At 39.4% G+C, this 24218-nt stretch overlaps 1 protein-coding gene and 1 long non-coding RNA gene across 10 annotated transcripts in view; one reads left to right on the plus strand and one right to left on the minus strand.

Annotated features, from left to right (window-relative positions):
- Positions 1 to 7007, minus strand: part of LOC136793593 (uncharacterized) — a 179705-nt gene extending 172698 nt beyond the window's left edge. For 2 of the 3 annotated variants that reach the window (XR_010839106.1, XR_010839104.1), the window contains exon 1: positions 6974 to 7007. This is a non-coding gene — a long non-coding RNA (uncharacterized lncRNA). The other variant, XR_010839105.1, reaches the window with a different exon arrangement.
- SPOPL (speckle type BTB/POZ protein like) overlaps positions 6076 to 24218 on the plus strand; it is a 56890-nt gene continuing 38747 nt past the window's right edge. For 6 of the 7 annotated variants that reach the window (XM_067025937.1, XM_067025938.1, XM_067025940.1 and 3 more), the window contains exon 1: positions 6088 to 6311. The gene's annotated coding sequence lies outside the window, so the exon portion shown is untranslated. Of the gene's footprint in view, positions 6312 to 24218 lie in introns of all 7 variants that reach the window. The other variant, XM_059052331.2, reaches the window with a different exon arrangement.

Consider the following 24218-nt stretch of genomic DNA (forward strand, 5'->3'; position numbering starts at 1 on the left):
TGGGGACATTTTGGTTTCTTTTTCTTTTTTTCTTTTTTTAATATTTATTTATTTATTTGCTTATTTGGTTGCATGGGGTCTTAGTCGCGGCAGGCAGGCTCCTTAGTTGTGGCACACGGGCTCCTTAGTTGGGGCATGCATGTGGGATCTAGTTCCCTGACCAGAGATCGAACCCGTGCCCCCTGCATTGGGAGCAGAGTCCAGCCACTGTGCCACTAGGGAAGTCCCTTGGTTTCTTATATATAAGCTCAATCTGCAAGAATGAGTAACCAGGAAAACTTCCAGAAAAGTGTAGCAGGGATGCCATATGTAACGGAGGCGTACATAGTGCCTCCTTCAGGGAAGGAGGCACTCAAAACAGAGAGAAATGTGAGCAGGTACTTAAGTAGAAAAATGTAAAGTGTGGTTTCTGATAGCTATTCTGCTTCAGACACAAGTGGGCTTTGCTGGTCAGTCCTAGCAGACAGGGTAAGACTGAAGCATCCAAAATGCAGTACGGGTGCGCGGGAACTGTCTCATACAGCAAGGGGTGGCCGGTGGAGCGCCAGAGAGCTGGATCGAGCTGTAGACTTACAAAGGTCCAGTCTGAGAACACCATCATATCTACAGGGTCAAGCGTACAAACGGCATGTTTGAAAGCTGCAGCCTCAGAGGGCGAAGGGGCTTCAAGACAATATCCAGAGCCCTCAGTGGTGGAAGGAGCGCTGTGAAAGGGAATCTAGGGGCTGGTGATGCAGTGAAATCCAGACTGGCCAGCCGACATTGGGAATAAGGGGAGTGTCACATGTGAGCAGCATGGGTAAAACGTGAGTGACCAAAGGCAGGGATCAAACAGAGAAGCCCAGTGATTAAAAACTGGAGAAGAGAAAGATTTCAGTGATGATGAGGATGGGGGGAGAAGCCTTGAGACAGAGCCGAGTGTGGAAGGGCTTACCTCCCTCCCTCCCAGAGTTAGTTTTTTAATCCTTTTAAGGCTCAGGTTCTCACTACAGGCAAGTGCCCAGGGCCCATAAGCTTTTCCAGGTTTTATCAAATGGTTTGAGAGCTGGAAAAGAAACGGGTTTTGGCTCTAAAATACAAAGAAAACTGCAAAATGAAATTATGAAATATTTCCGAAGGAAAATTAGATCTCTTTCATTTTGCATAACAAAACATTGTATTTTTCATGTGAGACATGGCTACATTTTTCTCCATGTTTGACAGGATGTGGGATGAGGCCTCTAAGAGGCCTATATAATCCAGGGTTTATATAGCCCTTGAGTTGGCCATTCTCCAGCCTGGCATAGTTCAGGCAGAGAAAGTCAAGGGTGCTAAAACTTGGGGAAGGTTGGACAGGCAGGGAGGGGAAGGCAAAAAAACCAAATCACCTAGGCTAGAAATGTGGGGGCGGGGAACCGGGGAGGAAGGCTTGGGGGGAGGGTGTTTGGCACCATTGCAGAGGTTGGGCTTGACCGGCTGCTGGGAGGTAAAGGCGCAGTGTCCTCGGAGATGGCACGGTCTGGTTTCTAATTTTGGAAATGGCCATACCAGGATTTCCAATTTGGCAGCCAGGCTGGCAGCGAAGGGCTCTGAATAGCAGAGAGAACCATCTGGAGGCAGGTGGCCATTCAGTGTTGTGTAGGGGTATGGATGCAGAATTGGCAACAGCTAGACAGCAGGGCTTAGTTTCTAAAGCAGGGAGGCGGCAGAAGGGGAGGGAAGAGAGTGGGAGAACTCAGTCCTTCTGAGGCTGCAGAGCAGGGAAAAAGCAGCAAGTCAAGGAACACTTGAGGCACAGAGGTTCCAAGGCTCCCGGGTTCACCTAGCGTCTGATTGTCTGCAGGACAGTCCTAGGAACACCACTGCAGCTCACCCAATGGGCCCTATAGGGCTTCTAGATTGCTGGTCTGGGAGCAGGGCCCAATTCTACATGCTTCTCCTTGGAGGAGGAGTGCCTAGTCTGAGGGAAACAGAAGCCCTTCCGAGATTCCACTGGAGGCAGGACCCCTAAATATGTCCAGAGAAAACGCCATGCAGCTGCCATTTCTTGAGTCAGGGTCAGAAGGAAGTGGAGTGAAGTGACCCCAATTTTCGGGGAGAAGAAGGCCAGAGATGCAGGGACCCACGCAGTGGGTGTTGCAGGGACAGATATTTAAATAAACTCCTCTAGCCAGAAATTGCCCTGATAGGCATTAGGGTGTGTCTCTCTGGGAGGGGTCTGAAGACCCTGACCTGGAGACATTGTGATGACTGAGCAGAGATAAATGAGGAGGAGACAGAGCTACTGTAACTCTAGAGCCATTTGGGGCTGCTGCAGAGGCTGGTGACCCTGGCTGGAGAGCACAGTGGAGAGCTCCAGCCTTCCCCTGGGACTGTCTCCAAGGTCCAGAATTAACCGCAACTTCTTGGGTTACCTGAGAAGCAGAGAAGGGGCAAGGCCAGTGCACCAGCAGAGGAGAGAGAACTTAGCTGGCCAAGCTGAAGAAGGGAGAGGTCATCAGGGACTACTAGATCATGACAGCAGCAACTGCCTGGATCCTGGCACAGTAAAAATATTTCCAGCAACCGTAAGTGACCTTGGATGAGAGTTCTCAGGGCACATCTGGAGTGATGCTGTAGGGGCTTTGGGTAATCTTGTAGATGAGAACATTTTTGATGTTTTTCTTCTATTACACTGTGAATAGAGGACTTGCAAGTTGGGTGACCAAGATTTTTCCAAGACGATATATTGTGTAGGTAGAGGTATCACTATTTCTCATTAACTGGGCATTATTGATCCAGAATCTAGGATTGCTGATGGTTTAAGGGCCTCAAAGTGTTTCAGACTTGGTTAAATTTAATATTTAATTAAACATCTAGAAAATGTAACAGTATGCCAACTAGTGAACTGCTGCAACTCAACCTTTACTCTTCACGTGGTGATAGAAAAACAACAAAAGTCCTCCCTCCTATAGCAGACCTGACAGATTATGCAAAGGACCAAAGCATTAAATATATGAATGTGTCTGAAACAAGGGAGCAACTTGAAATATTTGATATAATGTGGCTGATGACATGAAAATAAGGGTTAAGACTTAAAAGACTTAAAAGACATAAGATCCTGTTCTCAGAGTTCTGGGCAGATCCTGTTCTCAGTTTTCTGAGAATGGTTTTTGAGTGATAAGTACATCAAGTTTACTGGCCCTTTTTTTTTTTTTGCTATAGGCATCACTACATAAGAGTTGTAGGTATAAAGCTAGTGTTCTGAAGTTTTTAGATCCTTAAAAAGTGAATATTATATAATGCAAAAGTACTACAAAAGTAGGAATTCATATGCAAGATGAAAAGCCAGAGATAGAAGAAATGGAGACAAGGGAACAGAAAATGAAATTACATGTAATTTACATGTAATTTACAGGTTATTCAACACGGGTTTTAGTGTTTTCTTCCAAATAAAAGGCCTAATATTTATAACAATGAAAAATTAACAAATGAGTTGTTCTTTTCTTTCCACCTAAATTCCAAAAACTAAATGTTAGGCGTCTGATCACAAGTGTTAGCTTGTGGGAAGTAAGACCTGAGTTTGGTTCCCTTGAAAAAAAGTTAAGATAGGAAGGGATAATGGTTAGAAAAATATGGGGAAGCCAGCTCACTATGAAAGAGGTTCGTGGACCACATTAATAAGGGTAGGGGTATGAGCAAAATGTTCAGGGAAGCTCAGAGAGCATACCACTTAGGATTCATGAAGAATACAGTGTTTGCTAACAAGCACATTATTACCTTTTTTTGCTCACTAAACAGAAGATAATAATGGATTTTTTGCCACCGTATGTTTTAGGTTTTGACAGTTAGAATTGGAAAAATGGTAATACAAAACAGGGTAGTGGATTGCAAGGCAGTGGCAAGTCCGTTGTGCCATGAAATGGAAGGAACTGTGATGTTTAATTTAGAAAAGAGGAATAAGATGCTGCAGTCACTAAAATATCAAAGTGGAGTGCTTGGATGGCTCCTCAGACAGAGCCTCATAGGGTTGAGTCAAGAAGATTCAAAATCTGGTCCTCATCTGCATGCATTAAGGTCAGAGAATAAATGGCTCTTCTGACCTTTACTAGCTGCTGACCTATTATCTACAATAAGTAGAGCTTCCACGTCAGCCACGTTCATTGAGGAATCTGAATGGTTTCCTAAAGAAAACTGACAATGAGCTGCAAAATGAGTATCATAAAGTTTCTTGGCATCTAAGGAGTTGGATGGTCATAATGGCTAATGCCTTAGCAATGCAAATATGAGTGGAAGCACACTATGCTCTACATCAGTGATAAAGCTGTTACTTATTTCTCTATTTATAAAAGTCACTTATGGCTGCAATAAACTAAAACCTATTTTTTCTTTTTTCTTTTTCTTTTTTTTTTGGCCACATGGCACACGGGATCTTAGTTCCCCGACCAGGGATCAAACCCGGGCCCCCTGCAGTGTCCTAATCACTGGACCGCCAGGGAATTCCCAACTAAAACCTATTTTAATAATCTAGTTTTCCAACAGGTATCCAGCAAGTAGGAAATCAAATCAAGAAAGGAAGTTCTTTAGGGGATTGACAATATAGCACCAAGCTTTAATCCAGGTTTATTGACCATAGAGCCATCTTTTACTTTGCCAAACGATCACATTTTTGTTAAAATTATTTACAAGCCATATTTACTCTTACTATTTACTATTATTTTATCAGTGGATAAAGTCACCAAATACTTCAAGGAAAAGAATGATATATCCTAATACTGCAAAGAGATCAAGCCTAGGGGAAAGACTCTGATAATATCTTGAGGAGCGGTCTGACATCCTTGTGGTGGAAGTTTATTGAACCACTCCCCACCTAGAACTCAGTCAAGTATCAAGAGTCACCAAGTACCACTCATTTCTTAACTCCCAATTGGAAATCTACTTGAAGGATTTATTGCAGTTTTATTCCTTGAGCCTATTACATTCATTAGTGCCTAATAATGGTTGATTAGCAAAAGAAAGGGCATTAGTGCTAAGGGGTTGACATAGATAAAAGGCCTGGGCAAAAATTACATGTAATTTTCACCCTTTCTGTCACATATCATAAAGTTAACACAGACCCACAATGAGTACAGCAACTAATACTAACTGGTTTTTGTTCATGTTTGGAGAACGAGAAATTCTGCACTAATAATCTCCTCTCCCCACAGGCCCCAACACATCAATGCTCACTTCCACTTCTGTTTTCTTAATTCTTGGCCGAAGGCAACTTTGATTATGCGGATCCTATCTCCTTGAAAACCCGGTTGGAGCTGCTTGTATTCCACGCACGTTTTTCTGTGTTAAAACACGTGAATAAGATTGCCAGTGTAGTATCCTGGTCACCTTTCTCTGAACTCCGTGAGGCAGTCCCCTCATCTCTTAAGACATCTGCTTAGATATAGCCCTATTTACCACGAACATCCAGTCTCGGGAGCCTGCTCTTCTGTGCTTCACAAGCATCCTCAGCCGCCCCTCGGCAGACCCCTCCCAAGCCTGACATTTCAGGTTCATCTCCAACCGAAAACCGCTCCACCATGGCACTTCATTTTGTCTACCACACTGCTGTCTTTATCTTTATCCCTCTTTGGAGACTGTATACTGCTGTTTTGTTTGGGCAGTTCATATGGCTCTTGGCTCGCAACAGGAGCTCGGTACAAGTTGTACCTTGGCTTTCTAGCCTGGTCCAGCCCTAAAGAAACCGTGCACAGAAACGGCAGTCGCCTCTCACCCGACGTGATCAATCAGACCAGTTAGGAGGAGCTATTCAGTGGGCTTTTTAGTTAAGGAAAGTTTGACGCTGGGCCGAGGAGGCGGAGTGGGGTGGGGGGCGTCCCCACCAGGCAAGGCTCGGCCCAGGATGCGGAGCCCACCGGGCTGGTAACCCAGGGCCTGGCGCAAACGGCGGCGGCTACATTCAACCCCCAGCGGCTGATCCGGCCCAGCCCGGAAGTGCCCAGCGCCGGAGGGAGGGAGGGAGGAAAGGCCTTGCGAGCAGACGCCGCCGCGCGCACGCGCCCTCGCGGGCTGGGGGCTGGAGTCGGTACTCGGAAGCCGCAGCCCAGACGGGCCCGGGGCGGGAGGGGGGGGGAACCTGCGCGGGGGCGGGAGCGGCGGAGAAGGCCGCCCCTGGCGGCGGGTTTGTTTATCCCGGGGAAGAAGTTTAGGAGCGGGAGATAGGGAAGGAGGGCGGGCCGGGGAGGAGGGATGCGGTTCGGCGGAGGCGGCCGCCACAGGGACTCGCCGCCATCACCTCAGCCGCCTCAGCCGGAGAGGAGCCGCCGCCGGGGCTGCCCGCCGCCGCCCCGCACGTCCGGGTAGGTGCCCCTCCCCCTCCGGGGTCCCGGCCGCAGCCTTGGCCGCTGGCTGCCCCCTCTTTCCCGGGACTCACCTGCAGTGAAACCCAGCGACCTTCTCCTCCCCCATTTCGGCGCCCCCATTTCTCTCGGCCCTGGACCCCCGCTCCTGAGGCGTGCCTTCCGCCCCCGCCCTTCAGCCCCACCTCCGCCCCCCGGACCCCCCTAATCTCGCGCGTCTCTACTTCCCCTGGGAATTACCCCTCCCCCATTGATCTCCCAGCTTCCGTCTCCCAGGATCCCCCCGACTTTCTTCCACAAGCCTTGCGCCTTTTTCTTTTCCATTCTACCCCCTTTGTACCTGTAGACCTCCTCGCCCGCACCTTGATACCTTGTGCCTTCTTCCCACCTTGAGTACTGCCCAAAGCGAGAAACTGCACGCCACCCCCGCGTTCACGTCCATCCCTCCTTATCCCAAACCCAAACGTATACGCCTGAAACTGTCCCCATTAGCCCATTTTAGGGTGAATTCTCAGCTCTCCAGCCAGGCCACTCGGTGCCTCCACCCCAGTGGTCATGCCCAAAACCTGCCTACCTCCAGGTACACATTGCCCTCTCATCCGTTCTCTCTCCTCAGGTACATCAAGCTCACTCTGCAGTTCAGGGTACAAGTCCTGACTTACCCCTTTCTGCTCCCTTCTGCTGTCCTTTCCCCTTACAGTTCTTCTTGAATAGATGCATTTGTGTACTGAATCACAGAAAGGGGAGGAGGTGGGTGGGATTTTCTCTCTCAAAGCAGTAGATCCAGTAGAAATAGGATTCACCTTCTGCTTAGCCCAACTTTTGGCATCTTTCTCTGTGAATAGTGCCATTCAGCCATACTTTTGAGGCTTCTGATGATTTATCTGTATTTGAATACTCCTGGGCCTAGATTGTTTTATTATAGTGCTCATCTTTCCAGTTTTTCCATATAGCTGAACCTCCTGTTTCTTAGACTGGAAACTTAAGAATAAAAGGTTCATACCTTGGAAAATTACATCTCTCCTGCCATGATGGGAAAGGTGGAATATTTCAAATTATCATTCTATTATTCTTGAGAGAAATGGTCCTAGTGGTTAAGAGCTCAGACTCTGTAGCTGAACTGCCAGGATCTAAATCCCTGCCTTTCTGTCTACCAGGTCTGGCTTTGGGCAAGTTATTTAATCTCTCTGTGCCTCAGTATTCTTACAGCTGTAGAATGGGGTTAGTGATGTACTTCATAAGATGGTGGTGATAATTGCATAACTTAATGCAGGTAAAATACAACAGTGCCTGGTAAGAGTTCAATAAATGTTCTTTATCATCATCTCTTAGCTTGACTTGGTTTGGCTATTGGTAGGATAATTTTGAGAGAGGAGGGGGGGACTGGAAAACTGTCTTTTTGCTCTTTCTTATTTAACACCTTTTTTGAGGTAGCTATGATTCATATTTTGTTACTGTATAAATTAGTTCCTTCTGGTGTGAAAAGTACAGTTTTAGTTCCCTATTTTCAGGTACGTTACCAGGCTACACGCAGTCCCATTTTCAGGTACCTGTTTGGAAATTTTAAATTTTTATCTTTGTTTTGAGAATAACTGAAGTTGAATTATGTAGCAGATTTATAATAGGGAAAAATGAGGATTTTGCTGATGAGAATTTTAGTACTACAATAAATACTCAAACCTGGTTGGATACTTCACACCTACCTGTCCTTTATGTTGAATTGCTACTCAGGATAGAGCTTTGGCTTCATTCTGAAGACTGGTGGCTTTTCTCTTACTAACATGTTATGTTTTATTAACATGACCATGCCTTGATGTGTCCAAAAGTTTACTCTTGAAAACTCTGACAATTTCTGTCATATTTGCTTACCTCCTGTGCATTATTATTTTCTTGATACATTTTTTAAACAACTCACAAAAAAAAATCCAAATAGGTACTGTTGTACCTATTTGGAATGACTTACAACTGTTGTTGTAAATAGTAAAAAGTTTGAAATCACAATTTGCTGTCCCAATTACACGTAAAAATGTGTGCATATGGAACTATCAAAATTAAGTTGTTTGCCTGTGTATAGCTTAAAATCTTTTTTTGTGTCACCAATGGAATGTTCATTAAACTTTGGGTAACACTGCCTTTGCTTATGCTATTCCCTGGCCTAGGATAACCTTTGCTCTTTCCCCTGCATATCCAAATTCTACTTATCTTTCACCTCTTACTATTTTCATAGTTCTTGCCAACATTGGTTTCTATTCCTTGGCTTTCCTACTGTCTGTATTCTGCATTTGGCTTTGAATAATACAGACTGCCCCAAGTTCAAGAAAAATGACTCCCATAGAATCATACTTTTAAAGTTTGTAGAAACTTTGAAGGGGTGGAATAAAATTGATAATTAGTATCTGCTCTGTGCTGAGCACTATTCCTTTGGTTTTGTAAATATTGATTCTTTACAAAAATATTTAATGAGCACCTACTTCATGCCAGGCATTGGGGATACACAAGAGCAGCCCTTCCCAACTGGGGTTCCAGTAAATATCAAGCCCTAATGCTCTAAAGTATCCAGGGTATGTAATAACTACTCTCCTGTGCACCTAAAATGGTCCTATGTCCCATCCTTGAGAGAGAACTGAGGAAACAGTCACTTAACTCAGTTTCTGTAGGGTTTAAGTCTTTGAGAAAAGCTCCACCAGAGAATAATAACACAGACTCTGCTTTTTTTTTTTGTAATTTATCAGTGTGGCACTGGCAGACAATAAGGAAGTAAGAAGATAAAATTATTTTATAAGAGCCGTGGTAATGTTAAAAACAATGATAATCGCTAATACTTATAAAGGACTATGCCAGCCACTCTTTCAAATGATTTATATATATTAACTTGTTTAAACCTCTCAACAGTCCATTGAAGAAGGCTTTATTATATCTCCATATGAGAAACCTGAGAATCAGATTACTTAACATCCACAAAATCACACAGCTAAGTAAGCAATGGAGCCAGACAATATGGTTGTAGAGACTGTTACCCTTTGTTGTCTCTCAGACCTTCCAGCCTTCCAATTTTTTGTTGGTTACTTTAGACAAGATTCTTCACCTTTCTGAAAAATCTTTTTTTTTTTTTTTTAAATCTCAACAATGAGATTTCCCTGTCTTTTAGGTTGTTTAGGGGAGTAAAGAAAATTTAACTTTGTAAAGCACCTGGTTTACAGATGTATCCCAGGTCTTATATATGACTAGATATCGCAGGCATTTGCATTTCGGTGGTCCTGGTTACCATTTTGTTTCCTGACTTAGATTTATTCACTTAGCAAAAGTTTATTGAACATCTGATCTGTGCCAGGCACTTGCTAGGCTGTGGTGACACACGTTATGGAAAGAGTGTACCTGTATTCATGATGGCAAAACTCTGTTGGGGAATAGAGAAACTAAGCAAATTATTACAAAAATAATAATTACAGTTACGATAACTGCCAGAAAGGAAAATTATTGTAAACAACAAAAGCTCACTAATGTATCAGAGAATGTTTGTCTGAAGAAATGACTTTCAGGCCGAAGTCTGAAGGATGAACTGGAGTTACCCAAGCGATGCTGGCGATTTCAACTTTCTAGGACTGAAAAGTCCTGTGGAGACTGGACCTTAGCACATGAGGCTGGGTGATATGAAATGAGACAGGAGCAGATCACAGTGGTCAATTATTGCTAAGCTCTTTGTACTTAATCCTAAGAGCAGTGGGAAGCCACTGGAGAATGTTAAACAGCTGAGTAAGTTACTTAAGTTTTTGTTTTAAAAACATCACTTGGCTGTGCTGTGGAGGACAGATTGGAGAGGCAAGTGTAAAAGCAAGGAGACGAGTTAGGCCAGGGCTCCTCAAACTTATCTGTGGCGAAGGACATGTTTTGTTTTGTTTTACTTTCTAGTTTGTGCTGGTACTTTAGTAATACACAGTAAAATGGATGTTGTGGCAGTGTCTGTCAAATTGCTATAAAAATTTCTAAATGCTGCCTCTCAGTTTCTGTATTTACCTTGTCTCACACCAACAACAGTAGTTCATGGGTTGGTATTGGTCCACAGCTCACACTTTGAGTAGAATTGAATTCACCTATTATAGTCATTTAGGCAAGAGATGATAGAATGTCAGTCCAGACTGGTGGTGATAGAGGTAAAGCAGCTGGATTTGACAAATATTTGGGAAGTAAAGTTTAGGATTTGGTGATGGATTTGATTTGAGGGTCTAGGGAGAGGAGAAGGCTGATTTCCAGGGTTAGTGGTTCTTGTGCTTAACCTAGGGGAATATTGGGGGAGGAGCAGTTTTTTGTTAGTTTATGGAAACAGGGGGAGTATTGATCATAATTCAGTTGGAAATAATCAGTACATAGCTGATAATGGATGTTTTAGTATGCAAGGTGGGGGATGAGATTGTCTAAGGAGATAGTATATAGAGAGAAGATAAAGGGACGTGGTCCCCTATGATTCTTCAACATTTAACATTGAGGAAAAGAAATGGAGCAGAGGAGACTGAGAAGATATAGCCAGTTTGGAGGAAAATTTCCTTAGCGTCACTGATGTCAAGGCAATAGACTGAAAAAGGAGGGCATGGCTAATCTGCTATGTTGATTGAAGCTGAGAAATCAATTACATTGTACTAAGGAGTACACATTGCATTTAGTGACAGGGAGAAAATTTTATGTCTCAGTCGTCAGTCCATCCATAAACTATTTGATGATTTTTGTTTTAATCTGCCAAAGCAACAATTCTAAATTTAGGGTAGAATTTTATCTGTAACATGAACCATGTCTTCCTTCCTGAGCTCAGACCCATGTTTCTATTTATCACCATCTGGGTGTTCTATAAGCATCTCAGACTCTACAACTCATTCATTCAGAACATACTCAAATATAATATGTTTTTTAAGTACTGTTTATCAGGCAGTAACTATTAGACTTTTAGGAATGCAATTAGACCTCAGAGTCTAGGGGCAATGGACAATTAAATATTGTTTAGTGTGATTAGTACTGTCATAGCAGTTTATTCAGGTTGCCTTGTAAGCACAGAAAAGAAGCCTTAAGGAAGGCTTTCTAAGGAAAGTAGAGTGTTGGGCAGAGTGTTTCCGAAGGACAAGTGGAGAGATAGAAAGGGCAATGCAATGGTAGAGGAGTTTAATTTGAAAGCATGCAAGTTTGCTGTTTTGATTAATGTCATCACTACCCATTTAGTCACCAAACATGGAGATATCTTCGGACTGTCTTCAATATTTAAAGATTTTCTTTGTTATTGTCCAAGGTAGTGTTCTGTTATTGCTGGTTAGCTTTATATTTTATTTATTATATCTATACTTATGGAATCATTAAGTAATAGTAGAATATAAATATTTTGGTTATGCTTTAATGATTTTTTTTCTAAATGGTAGAAATTTTATACATACAAATTTTTCTCAGATTTAGAGAATTAAAATGAAAGCCTTGGTAAGGATTGCTAAGAGTTTACTGCTAAACATCAGTTATATGGTCAATGATGGTGCTTTTGGGCTCAGTGGTATAATAACACTCCCCTGATACCTTAAATGCTATTTTAGATAGTTGTCTAAATGTCCCTAGACTTAAGTCTTACATCATAGTAGAACACAGTTCATCTTCAGGAATTACTTTATGAAGAATACTGTAGTTGGCAAAACCTTAATTGACAAGAAAATAGTGTATTAGAAGGGTAAATGATGTTAAAATGGATTTTAAAAACACAGTAAATAAAGGTTCTAGAAGACATCTGCTTTAAAATAACAGAAAGATAGGGTCAATCAAAATTTTTGCTTCTGGGGCTTCCCTGGTGGCGCAGTGGTTGAGAATCTGCCTGCTAATGCAGGGGACATGGGTTCGAGCCCTGGTCTGGGAAGATCCCACATGCCGCGGAGCAACTAGGCCTGTGAGCCACAACTACTGAGCCTGGGCATCTGGAGCCTGTGCTCCGCAACGAGAGGCCACGATAGTGAGAGGCCCACGCAACGCGATGAAGAGTGGCCCCTGCTTGCCACAACTAGAGAAAGCCCTCGCTCAGAAATGAAGACCCAACACAGCCAAAAATAATTAATTAATTAATTAATTAAAAAAAATTTTTTTTGCTTCTGAAATACCTTCTTGAGTTTTTGTAGAAACATCATTGTATTATTCTAATCTGTTAAGGCAGTCTTCCTTACATTTTATATTAAGAAAGTTGTAATTTAAAAATTTTGTTTTTATTAGTTCCTACTGGCTTTTGCTCTTGTCTTCTCCCTGGTTTTAAAAAAAATCTTAATAAATTCTTGTATGAAAACTATATATTTTTCATATATTATGGTTCTTATAGGTATACTTTCCCAGTCCTTTTGGTTATATGCATAAGTAGAATTCTTCTGATATTCTTCAGACTTGCCTACATGTTCTAAAGAACAGAATAATTATTAGCATTAAATTCTGAATTATATAACTGTGAAACAGACAGAACTTTACATACATAAAAAATAGCTGTCTTTAAAAAATTTGACCTACAAATATAAAATTGCATTACCTCAGACTTTGGTTGCGGTATGTTGTTTATACACTTGAAGGAAAGTAATATAGTAATAAAAATAATTAGGAGTAATAAATACAAAAGAAAGAGGTTTCACTCTGATATTAGGTAATTCAAGGTCTCAAAGGTTGTAGTGTAACTGAAAAGTAGTATGAGGCTTTTAAAATATTATTTGAGATATGTTAAAAGAAGATACTGTTGTTTCCTGTTTGGGTATGTTTTCTGAAGCAAATTTCACAGTTTTTCCTTGTGAAAATGCATTTTAATCCCCTCCCTTCTGCCCCATCAAAATTAAGTGATTTTTAAGGTAAAGCGTGCTCAAGGTGGTTTTTTCATTGTTGTAATTTGGATGCAATTTTTGATGTTTTAGTGGGAAATTACCCTGAAAGGTAGTTTTCATCCAATCAGACAAAGGCAAACAAACAAACAAACAAAAATTGAATATTAATTAAGTCATCCTGAAATTACCAAGGCAAGTATTGACACAGGAATGTTTAAATGAATTGAATTTTATTTAATTAAATTTTTTTGGTGACCAGTCTTAGGATCAGTTTAAACCTTTGTTAACCAGTTATTTAACATGGTGGTTAAGTTCAATATGTCCAGTTTTGTTAGAAAAGCTCAAGTAGGGCATGGGCACACACCAAGCATATTTAGTTATTTGCGTTCAAAGTGTATTTTTTTAAAAGTGAAGATACTTTTTCATGTGAGCATTTTATCAGTGGCATTTGAGAACTGGCTTGAATCAAGTGGTACTTGGGAGGTATCTTGAGTCATGCTTCACTGTTGATAATTTTTATTTTCTCAGGTGTCTCATTTTCACTGTTGTTTTGTCTGCCTGCCTTCTCTCCAGCCAAAGTCCTTTATTTGTTCATCAAATTGTATAATGAAACCAGTTATTTTTCCCTAGTAGAATATAACCAGGTTTAGATGAACATGGGCCTGAGAAACTGACAACTTACTACAGTGTAAATGGAATTTCCTCATAGATCATTTTGGTTTAAAGGGAAAAAATGCCCTTTTTTAAAGCATTTGTACCAGAGTTGTCAAGTACTTTAGATATTTTATCTCATTTACTTCTTATCACTAACCCATGAGGGTCATACCATAAGTTTTTGAATAGTACTTGCCTGCAATTACCAGACGCACCACTGGTTTATATACTCCACAGAGAGACAGCACTGTCAGTTAAAATTGTAAAATGCCATCAATTTTAGATGTGTTAAAATATGAAAAAAAATGGGTATCTTAGAATTTATTAACTGTGCCATTAGTGCTGCTTCATTTTATGGTTATCACACAAGGTCTTCAAAATAACTAACCTCCCAACATCAAGTGAAGTCGGGATAAATTTAGTTTTGCTTAACTTCAGAGATCTCTGGGCAGTATAGCATAGAGGTTAATAGAGTGCATCCATTCTGCTTTTTAGTAGCTTTGTGACTTTAGGTAAGTTACTTAGCATCTCTGCCTCAGTGTTCTCATCTGTAAAATGGAAAGGATAACTGTACCTCTCTTGTAAGAGTTGTTACAAGAACCAAATGAGTTATATTTACATTTAGAATAGTGCTTTCCACATAAGTTGCTTTTTGTAAATGTCGGTTAATTAAAACAGTGATGCTATTTCTGATCTAAGATATACAAGTAGACGATGTGCTTAAAAGGAAGGGAAAAAGGGAACCATTAGAACCTTATCTAATGGTTCATTGGTGTTTTGTGCACACGATGGAGATTAAAGTATCTTATTAATTTGTCTTTTAAGTCTAATGTAAGATTGCAGTCTTGATGATTTTGATATCTAAATTCATAAAAATAATACTACTGTATAAAGGTTCAACTGAAATCCACTTTCCTTTGATTTCTGTTATGACATATTTAGTCAGAATATTGATGTGCTATGATAGATGTCTTAAAAATAACCTGTTATATACTTATGATTCCTGTCAAACTCATAAGAAATTCATTCAGAAATATTTTTAAAGGATTTCAACATTAAAGAACCATGTTTAAATTTTAGTTAAGACATCTGACTTCTTCATTTTGAAGTATATGGAGGAAAAGTAATGCTGAGGCAGTTTTTATTTATTTTAATGGTTTTAATATGTACCTGATTCTGTTGCTTCATTTGAGATTTAAAATCTTGTCATTTACCCTGATATAAAAATAAGGCCTTCCTTTGAACTTCTTGATATTTCCCTTTTTCCCACTTTTGCCTTGATTTTATTTTATTCTTTTTGTTTTGAGCTCATATCATTCATTTACTCCATAAATTGACCAACTGTTAAATGCTGGGTTCTGTGTTTACGGTGATGAATTGGAAATAGCCCTTGACCTGTAAGACTCACTATTTGGGATTTTTTAATACTGTTTAGTCATTGAGTGCTTAGGCACAGTACTGAAGACTTCATATATCTGCTCTTTTCGTTTCAATCCTCATAACTACCTTTCTAGGGTAGTTCATTACTTTAAAAATATTTCCACTAAATAAATGGCAGAGAAGAGTGAACTTTTGGTTGATGGAAGGGTGGTGAAGATCTGAGTGTGGTCAAGGTAATGTCGAGAGGGATTGCTTTGGTGTTAAAATTCTTTTCAGAGTAGTGTTTTCTCTCATAAAAAGGATATGACTTTTGCATTCTGTTACCCTAACATAGCCTTCTTTGTTTTAATATAAAAATGTATTAGATTAGCATGAGGGAAGATTTTAAAAAGTGTTCTGTCCCAATTTTAGGGTGGAGGGAACATGGCACTGGGAATAGGATTGTATTAAACATTTAGGCATCAAGGTTGCTTATTTATTTATTAAATATTTATTTGCTTTTTTATTTTACATAAACTTTTATGGAGTATAACACACATTCAGAGACAAGCATGTAACATTATACAGCATCAGCACCCTTGTGTATGGCTTCTTACGTAGTGTGTAGTGGTAGCTTCTTCATTCTCATTCTATTGTATTCCATCCCATGGTATGACTGTGTATATGTACCGTAATTTATCCATTTTACTGTTGATGAACATATAGGTTGTTTCCAGTTTTGAGTCACAATGAATAGTGCCCCTTATAGAATATTCTTGTATCAATACATATCTTTTGCTGCACATCTGCACATATTGCTGTAGTAGAATTTTTTGGACCGTGTGTGCTTTTGTTCAGTTTTAGTATACATTACCCAGTGTTTTCCAAAGTGTCTTTTCAGTAGTGAATGAGAGTTTTATTTGTTCCACATACTCTGCAACGTTTGCTTGATATTGTTTCATTTATTTAGCTCTTCTGGTGGGTGTAAAGTGGTATGGCTAGTTTTTCAAAATATACACAATTCCTTTCTTCACTCATACCCATGTACCCCTCCCATGTGTACACCAAGGGAAAGTGGAATAGAGACATGTATATTTTCATAAAACCCATCAAATGATTCTGGTTGCCTTATCAGTTGATAAGATGATAAAACAAATGTAAGTATAATTTAAGGAAAATGAGACTGTCATGAAAATTACAACTTCACTGTATAGTTTACTGACTTTCTTACAAATGGTGCATTTCTGCCTAACTATTGCTAAACATGGGACAGGTTTTAAGATTTTGCAAGCTGGTGAAAAGTTTTGTAGGCCCTTGTATTGAGTGAGTGTGCAACATTTCCCCAAAGCTCTGATTATACAATACTGGAGTGCACTTGCTCTTACTTGACTATCTACCCAGATTGTAGGTTGTGTTCATTCATTATTTCGTGAGGTTTTGCTACCCCTTAAATAAGGGAAGTGCTGTCTACCCAGCAGAGTTGACTCAATTTTCAGAACTTGAAAGTTGAGCAAATTTTACCAAATGCCCACAGCATGCTACGTATTGTTTTAGACTTAATTTCTTGTTATTTATGGAGCTTTTCTTGTGTCACAGAAGGCAGTGTTGCTACTTTTTTTTTTTTTTTTTTTATTAAATTGTGTAGTGAATACCAAGGATGTGAAAAATACTTTTGCCTGTGTATCTTTTTCAGGGTTAGGATTGTGGTTAGTCTCTTCTCATTCCCCAGTCAATGTAGATCGTGTTAGAGTCATATGTAAGGATGCACCATTCCTGTACCTTTTGTGAATCATAATTAGTTGTTGATTTCTTCTGTTAAGTCACACATACAGACTCATAACTGAAGTAAGCTCATAGTTTTCCCTTTTTAACATTGTCTTATGCCTTTTTAGAGCTAATATTTTAATATCTGACTTTATTTCTTACTGCTGCAAAGTACTGTTCGTGGGTAGCACAGCTGTTTGATAAATACTTGTGCTCTACATATTCGTAAGTAGTTAACTGATTATTGCTAGTCATAAGAATCTTGGGATTATTAGCTCATCATCAGAAGAGCTGAGATGGCATTCATGTACTTAAAGTGTTCTCTTGAGGTATAAGAACAACTCAATTTATTTTTTTGCAAATCATTTCCTTGAGAGGCAGGGCTGGTAGGTGGATGGCAATAGCCTCCTCTTATTTAGTCTAGCTTGACCATGTGTTACATTATTTCAGAAAAGACTGGATTAAAATCCAGGGTCTCCTAACACATTGCTCTTCATGGATCATTTTGCTTCATTTCTTTCTCTTTCAACTTCTCTCTCTTTCTTTCCTTTTTTCCTTCTTTTCTTCCCCTGTAAACTAAGCAACTATATGAAATGATTTTCTTTAAGAAAGTGTGATTCCTTAAGGAGGATTAAGCCATTTTAGTGGTTATAGACATGCAGGGTGTAATGATAGAGACATATAGTTCCCTACAACCCTGTATCCTAAGGCATGCCATTTTGCCCATTTCTTGCCCCTAGGTTTTATAATTTAGAGTTCCCCAAAGTGGTAGTTTCTCTTATCTTTTTCAAGGATGGTGTTTTTCCTGCTTTTGTCTAGGATAGTACTAGTTTATGTCTTTTGTCCCAACATCTTGTCCAATTTAACATTTGTAATGACTGTTTAATTTGTAATGAAATACTATTATTAATAGTTGCATTAAAATAAGCCTTAGTGGGTTTGGTAGAATTTTTATTTCCAGCTGCTGCCATGGTCTTGTCTAGTGATAGGTGAGAGACATGTGTAATAATGAGTTCTTCCTTTAACACGTGGTAAAATCTGAAAGGAATCTTAAGTACACCTCTCTTTCCCTAACCCCTCTCAGATACAGTGTAACCAGTGACAGTATCAAGGTGGGGATCTCCATGATTAGAAGTGGGCTGGGACATAAATGATTAGGAGTAACTAACTCCTCTTGGTCTCGGGTGATGGTAAGAGATTTGATGCCTCCGCCTTCATTGACTGCTTTGGGTACCAGCCTGTTCCATGTTCATGCAGCTTGCAAGATTCATGAAGTCACAAGGATAGCAATAAGTGGTGTCAGTGAGAAATTGTAGGTTATGTAAGCTGAAATAGTGGTTGAGCAGTTCTGCCATAGAATGAGTAAGCAGCATTGTTTAGTAAAGCTTTGTGTGATGATAGAAATGTTCTATGATTCCCACTTTCCATTATGGTAGCCATTCACCACTTGTGTATGTTGAGCACTGAAAATGAGTCTAGTACAACTAAGGAGCTGAATTTCTAGTTTAATTATTTCATCATTTGGTAAGACTTTTATTTTGCAACAAATCCTCTTGAAATCAATTAGTTAAAAACAGAAGTACATATTAAATGAAAGCGTACACTTCAGAAGCTGTTATTCTGCTTTTTTAAAAGATTTTCTACACCATTGCTCAGCAACCCAAATAACATCATACAGTGGGTGGTTAGACTGATACAGAATGGAGGGTTTACAAAATTGTTGTGATAAAAGAACAAAGGAGTGAAATGTTAAGCATGCTTACTAGAGAGTTTTTGAAGTGATGCACTGTAGGTTTTGAGTTTGATAAGGAAGGAAGGGAAGCCATAAGGGGGTAATGACTTAAGTAGAATGGTATGGACTCAATGAAGTGTTGGTAATAAGAGCTGTTGGAGGATTAAATTGATGACAGAATAGGAATAAGTTCTGTTATTAAAATGATATATTCAAGTTTATTTCCATGGTTGGTCAAGCTATCCTAGGTAGTAAGTTCCAAGTCACAATCTCTGAAAAAGATTGCTAAAATTTTAAGTGGGTGAGATCATTCAGGAAGGTAAAAGAACTTTGATGCTGGTAGCGAAGAAGTCCACTGGAGTGCAGTCATCCAGGGTGGTGGCAGGAATAGTGAAGAAGACAATGGAGACAGTGGTTGAAGTCCTCCATAAAGGAGTCTAACTCAGAGAGGTGAGTAGGTGATTGCAAGAGAGAAGAATGTAAGAGAATTTTGTAAGAATGGACTTATGCAGTTGCCATACAGTTTTGTTAGGTTGGAAAAATAGTCTGGAAGCAACAGTGGTGAGTCAGCAGAACTCTTTAACTACTTCCAACTCCTTTTACTATGGGGTTCGCCAAAAAGTTCATTTGGTTTTTTCCATAAGATGACTCTAGTGGTGCTTAGTTGTCTTTAACTTCACTCGAAACAATTTTGTTAGATTGTATTGTGACAGCTGTCATATCAGCATGCATTAAAAAAACCATCAAATTGGTGACTTTTTGTGTAGCCATTTTAATATTGAAGATGGAAGAAAAACACATTTTCAGCATAGTATGCTTTATTATTTCAAGGAAGGTAAAAACACAACTGAAATGCAAAAAACGATTTGTGCAGTGTATGGAAAAGGTGCTATGACTGATCAAACGTGTCAAAAGTGGTTTGCGAAGTTTCATGCTGGAGATTTCTTGCGGACGATGCTCCGTGGTTGGGTAGACCAGTTGAAGTTGATAATGATCAAATTGAGACATTAATTGAGAACAATCAGCATTATACCACAGGAGATAGCTGACAAACTCAAAATATCCAAATCAAGCATTGAAAATTATTGGCACCAACTTGGATATGTGAATTGCTTTAATGTTTGGGTTCCACATAAGTGAAAAAAACCTTCTTGACCATATTTCTGCATTCAGTTCTTTATTTAAACATAACAAAAATGTTCCATTTTTAAAACAAATTGTGACAGGCAATGAAAAGTGGATACTGTACAATAATGGGGAACGGTCGTGGGGCAAGTGAAATGAACCAACACCAACCACACCAAAGGCCAGTCTTTATCCAAAGAATATGATGTTGTGTATATGGTGGCATTGGAAGGGAGTCCTTTATTATGAGCTCCTTCCAGAAAACTAAATGATTAATTCTAACAAGTTATGTTATTAAAATAATATATTCAAGTTTATTTTCGTAGTTGGTCAAGCTATCCTAGGTAGTAAGTTCCACTGAACCCCAATTAGACCAACTGAAAGCATCACTCAACGAAAAGTGTCCGGAATTAGTCAACAGAAAACACATGATCTTCCATCAGGGTAACGCAAGACCGCACGTTTCTTTGATGACCAGGCAAAAGCTGTTTCAGCTTCACTAGGAAGTTCTGATCATCCACCGTATTCACCATACATTACACCTTTGGATTTCCATTTATTTCGGTCTTTACAAAATTCTCTTAATGGAAAAAATTTCAATTCCCTGGAAGACTGCAAAAGGCACCTGGAACAGTTCTTTGCTCAAAAAGATAAAAAGTTTTGGGAAGATGGAATTATGAAGTTGCCTGAAAAATGGCAGAAAGTAGTGGAACAAAATGGTGAATACGTTAAGTTCAGTAAAGTTCTTAGTGAAAATGAAAAATGTGTCTTTTATTTTTACTTAAAAACCAAAGGAACTTTTTGGCCAACCCAATAGATCCTTCACAGGTGTAAGAAAAGGATATGATTTTAGCATTTCTATTTGATCTGCTTTAGTTAGGTATTTGCCTCTCTGACCTTATCTTTATTTCTCCATTGCCTGACCGATTTAGATTCTTAATAAATGTTTGTTCAGTAAATGCGAGATGAATGTGAAATTGTTCCAGTGTCCTGGAATTCTAGAACAAAGAACATTGCTTAGGCACTTTTAAAAAGTGATTTGAAAACTACTAACAGGAATTGTTACTTTGTTTTGTTTTTGGCAGCACTGGGTGGTTTGCGGGATCTTAGTTCCCTGACCAGAGAACCGAACCCAGGCCCTCGGCAGTGAAAGCACGGAGTCTTAATCACTAGACCCCTAGGGAATTCTCACTTTTTTGTGTGTGTGGTACGCGGGCCTCTCACTGTTGTGGCCTCTCCCGTTGCGGAGCACAGGCTCCGGATGCACAGGCTCAGCGGCCGTTGCTCACGGGCCTACCCGCTCCGCAGCATGTGGGATCTTCCCCCGGGGCACGAACCCATGTCCCCTGCATCGGCATGCGGACTCGCAACCACCGCGCCACCAGGGAAGCCCTCAGTTTTTTGACTACAGTTAAATGAGAAGGAAGAGAAATATGAAGGCAAAAGACTGTATTATGATTTGTTAAAAAAAATATGGAGGCAAAAGCTTTAATCAAATGTTTACTCATATTTTCCTAAAATAAAAGAAATGAGGGGAAGAGTAGGAGAAGGGGGAGGGAGAGAATATAGGTTTTATTTTGGAGGAATGTTTTAGGACTCAAATAAATCTGAAAAATGCCTAGGGTTAATGTTAAGTGGATCCAGAATTGGCAACTAACTGTGCAGAAACTTAAGTACTTTATAGACCTTATCTCCTTTAACACTGTATTCTTTCTGTATGAGAAATTATCCCCTTTCTGAAGATGAGAAAGCTAAGGGCCAAAAAGGGAAAGTAACTTGTCCAAGGGTTATAAAACCTAAAAAAACTTGTTTTTTTTAACTTGCACTGTTTCATATACACATCTTTTCTTACGTGTACATTTCAGTGAGTTTTGACAGATACGTTCACCTGTGTAACAACAGCCCAGTCAAGAGACAGATCATTTGCATTACTCCAGGAAGTTCTCTAGAAGGTTACACAATTCCTGAGAGACACTTTGGATGTTAGTCTATCTTTTTACAACTACACCTCCACATTACTTGCATTAAAAGGAAGATGGGAGTTGTTAGAGATACGCAGTGTGAGAGCAGCAGTGTGAGGGCAGTGTTCATAGCTCATGCAAATAGCTCATGGAGAGCCAAGTGATAAAGGTTGAAAAAGTAGAAACAAAACCTCAAAAACATACTTAGGCAAATTTAACTCTGTTCTTCTTCATAGTTCATGAGATTATTACTGTTTTGTAAATTAGTTCTACTTTTCAGTCTCATATTAATACTCATACACATTAAACTAATTTATTGAGTGCTTTCTATGTACCAGACACTATACTAGGCGTCTTCTATACATTCCCATTCAGTATACCAGTCATTTGAGATAATTATCATTTATTATTCCCATTTTACAAACAAAATTGAGGCCCAGAGAGCTTACACAGCTTCAGGATCTGCACCTAACTCTAAGTTCAGAAACCAAATTCTCAACCCTGACGGTGTTCCATGGATCATTCTGTAATACTAAATTATATCTGGTACTTTGTTTTTTAGGAGGCAATAAATTATGTACTGTCTAGTAAATATACCTTTCCAGTAGTTGACTTCAAATCTAGTCAATATGCCTTTGCTTAGTATCTGCCATCATATACACTAGGCAGTGGTTACGTAAAGGTGAAAATATAATCTCAAGGAGTTCAGCATATTTGATGAATTGAAAAAAAACCATAGTATTTTCAGTTAAAAATCCTGGATTCAGGGACTTCTCTGGTGGTCCCATGGTTAAGACTCCGTGCTTCCAATGTAGGGGGCGCAGGTTCAATCCCTGGTCAGGGCACTAAGATCCCACACGTTGTGGGGCATGGCCAAAAAGTGAAAAACAAAAAACAAACAAACAAAATCCTGGATTCAATTTCTGAATTTTTTTTTGTCTTTTTTTTTTTTTTTTTTAAACTCCATGACCTTAGATCATATTGCTTCTGTTTCAGTTTCCTTGTCTGTAAAATAGAAGTAACTACTTCACAGGGTTGTTTAGAGGATCAAATGAGATAAGATGTATAGGAGTAAAATTCTAAAGTGTGAAGTAAAATCTTACAGATTATTGTACTAATAATTACAATAAATTTGATTAATTCTATATGAGAGGCATTGGTTATGAAAGTGCTTGGGTAGCTAAGGAGTAATTCATTTTACTGAAGAAAATGGTATGGGAGTAAACAGTTGGTTAGTAAACATTTTACAGAAGTGGCAATCAAGATCAACAGATTAAAACACTGTTGGTGCTTAAAGAAGGAATAAGGTTAAGTTATCTATTGTTTGATGATTGGGATAACTTACTCCTCTTGTGTTTGATAGAGTGTGTTGCTATAATTTATAAATTAGATCTTGAATAGAGTCTACCTGAAGGGACCCCTGAGATCTAGTTCAAATAATGCCATCCTTCCTTGTCTCCACAGGGCTTAGCTCAGCATAGAACCTCCCAAGATACTCAAACAGGTCAGTGAATAAGAGAGAGAGAGACTATAAAGGAACAAATGAATGAGTAAAAAAAACCCAAAGGAACAAATGAATGAGTAAAAAAAACCCAAAGGAACGGGGGGTAGGGTGGGGTCTTGCAGCTTGGCCATAGTGAGTAGTCTCCTGACTGTGAGTCTTGCCCTGTTTTGGTTCACCACAGTTTATATATCACTATAATTAAAAATCTTACCTCATGAAGTTCAGTGACTATAGTCATAAACTGCTATGCTAAGCATTTAAATAAGGTTGATTTTTTAAAATCCCAATACTGTCTATAAGATTTCTGGAAATAGCCTCCTTTTACTTATATTTTTTCCTTCACCCTCCTCTGGAAATAGCCTCCTTTTAAAAAGTGAAATATTTGCTTCATACATTTTAAGGGGATATGACTATTAATATAGATGCATATAGGCTTATAATTTTCTTATTCTGCCGTGTATATGTTATTACACAAGTAATATGAAAACAATTGAACTTGAAGCAACTAGCATGACATACAAATCTAGTTGTTTTTAAATGATAATTTTTTTTTTAATGGTTGCCAAAGAGCCAGACTGTCCTTAATATGTAACACTACAGGAAACGCAATCAGGTTCTGAAGTGATCTGTAGTCGATTTTTTTTTTTTTCCCAAGAAGTTCATGGCACTGTGAGGAAATCACGTAGTGATATCGAGTACATCTTAGTCTACAGTGTATGAGTCTTACTGTATAAGCTTATGTTAGAACTGGATAGGATTTAGTGATTCTTGCCCTGAATGCTTTGTTTAGCCAACAGCTCAGTGATGTGCAAAAGGGCATGTGTTCTGAAACCAAAAAGGGCCAGGAATAGAATCCAGGTCTCTCAACACATGGACCCCAGGGCTTTTTTCCATTTTTACCTTTGTTAAGGAAAATGACATTGCTTCTATGTCAAGAAATGTTAAATAACTTTTAGTTTTAATCTTTTTTAAAAAAAATATGTTAAAGCGACAGAA

The sequence above is a fragment of the Kogia breviceps genome, chromosome 2 (assembly GCF_026419965.1).
Source record: "Kogia breviceps isolate mKogBre1 chromosome 2, mKogBre1 haplotype 1, whole genome shotgun sequence".
Taxonomy (NCBI): domain Eukaryota; kingdom Metazoa; phylum Chordata; class Mammalia; order Artiodactyla; family Physeteridae; genus Kogia; species Kogia breviceps.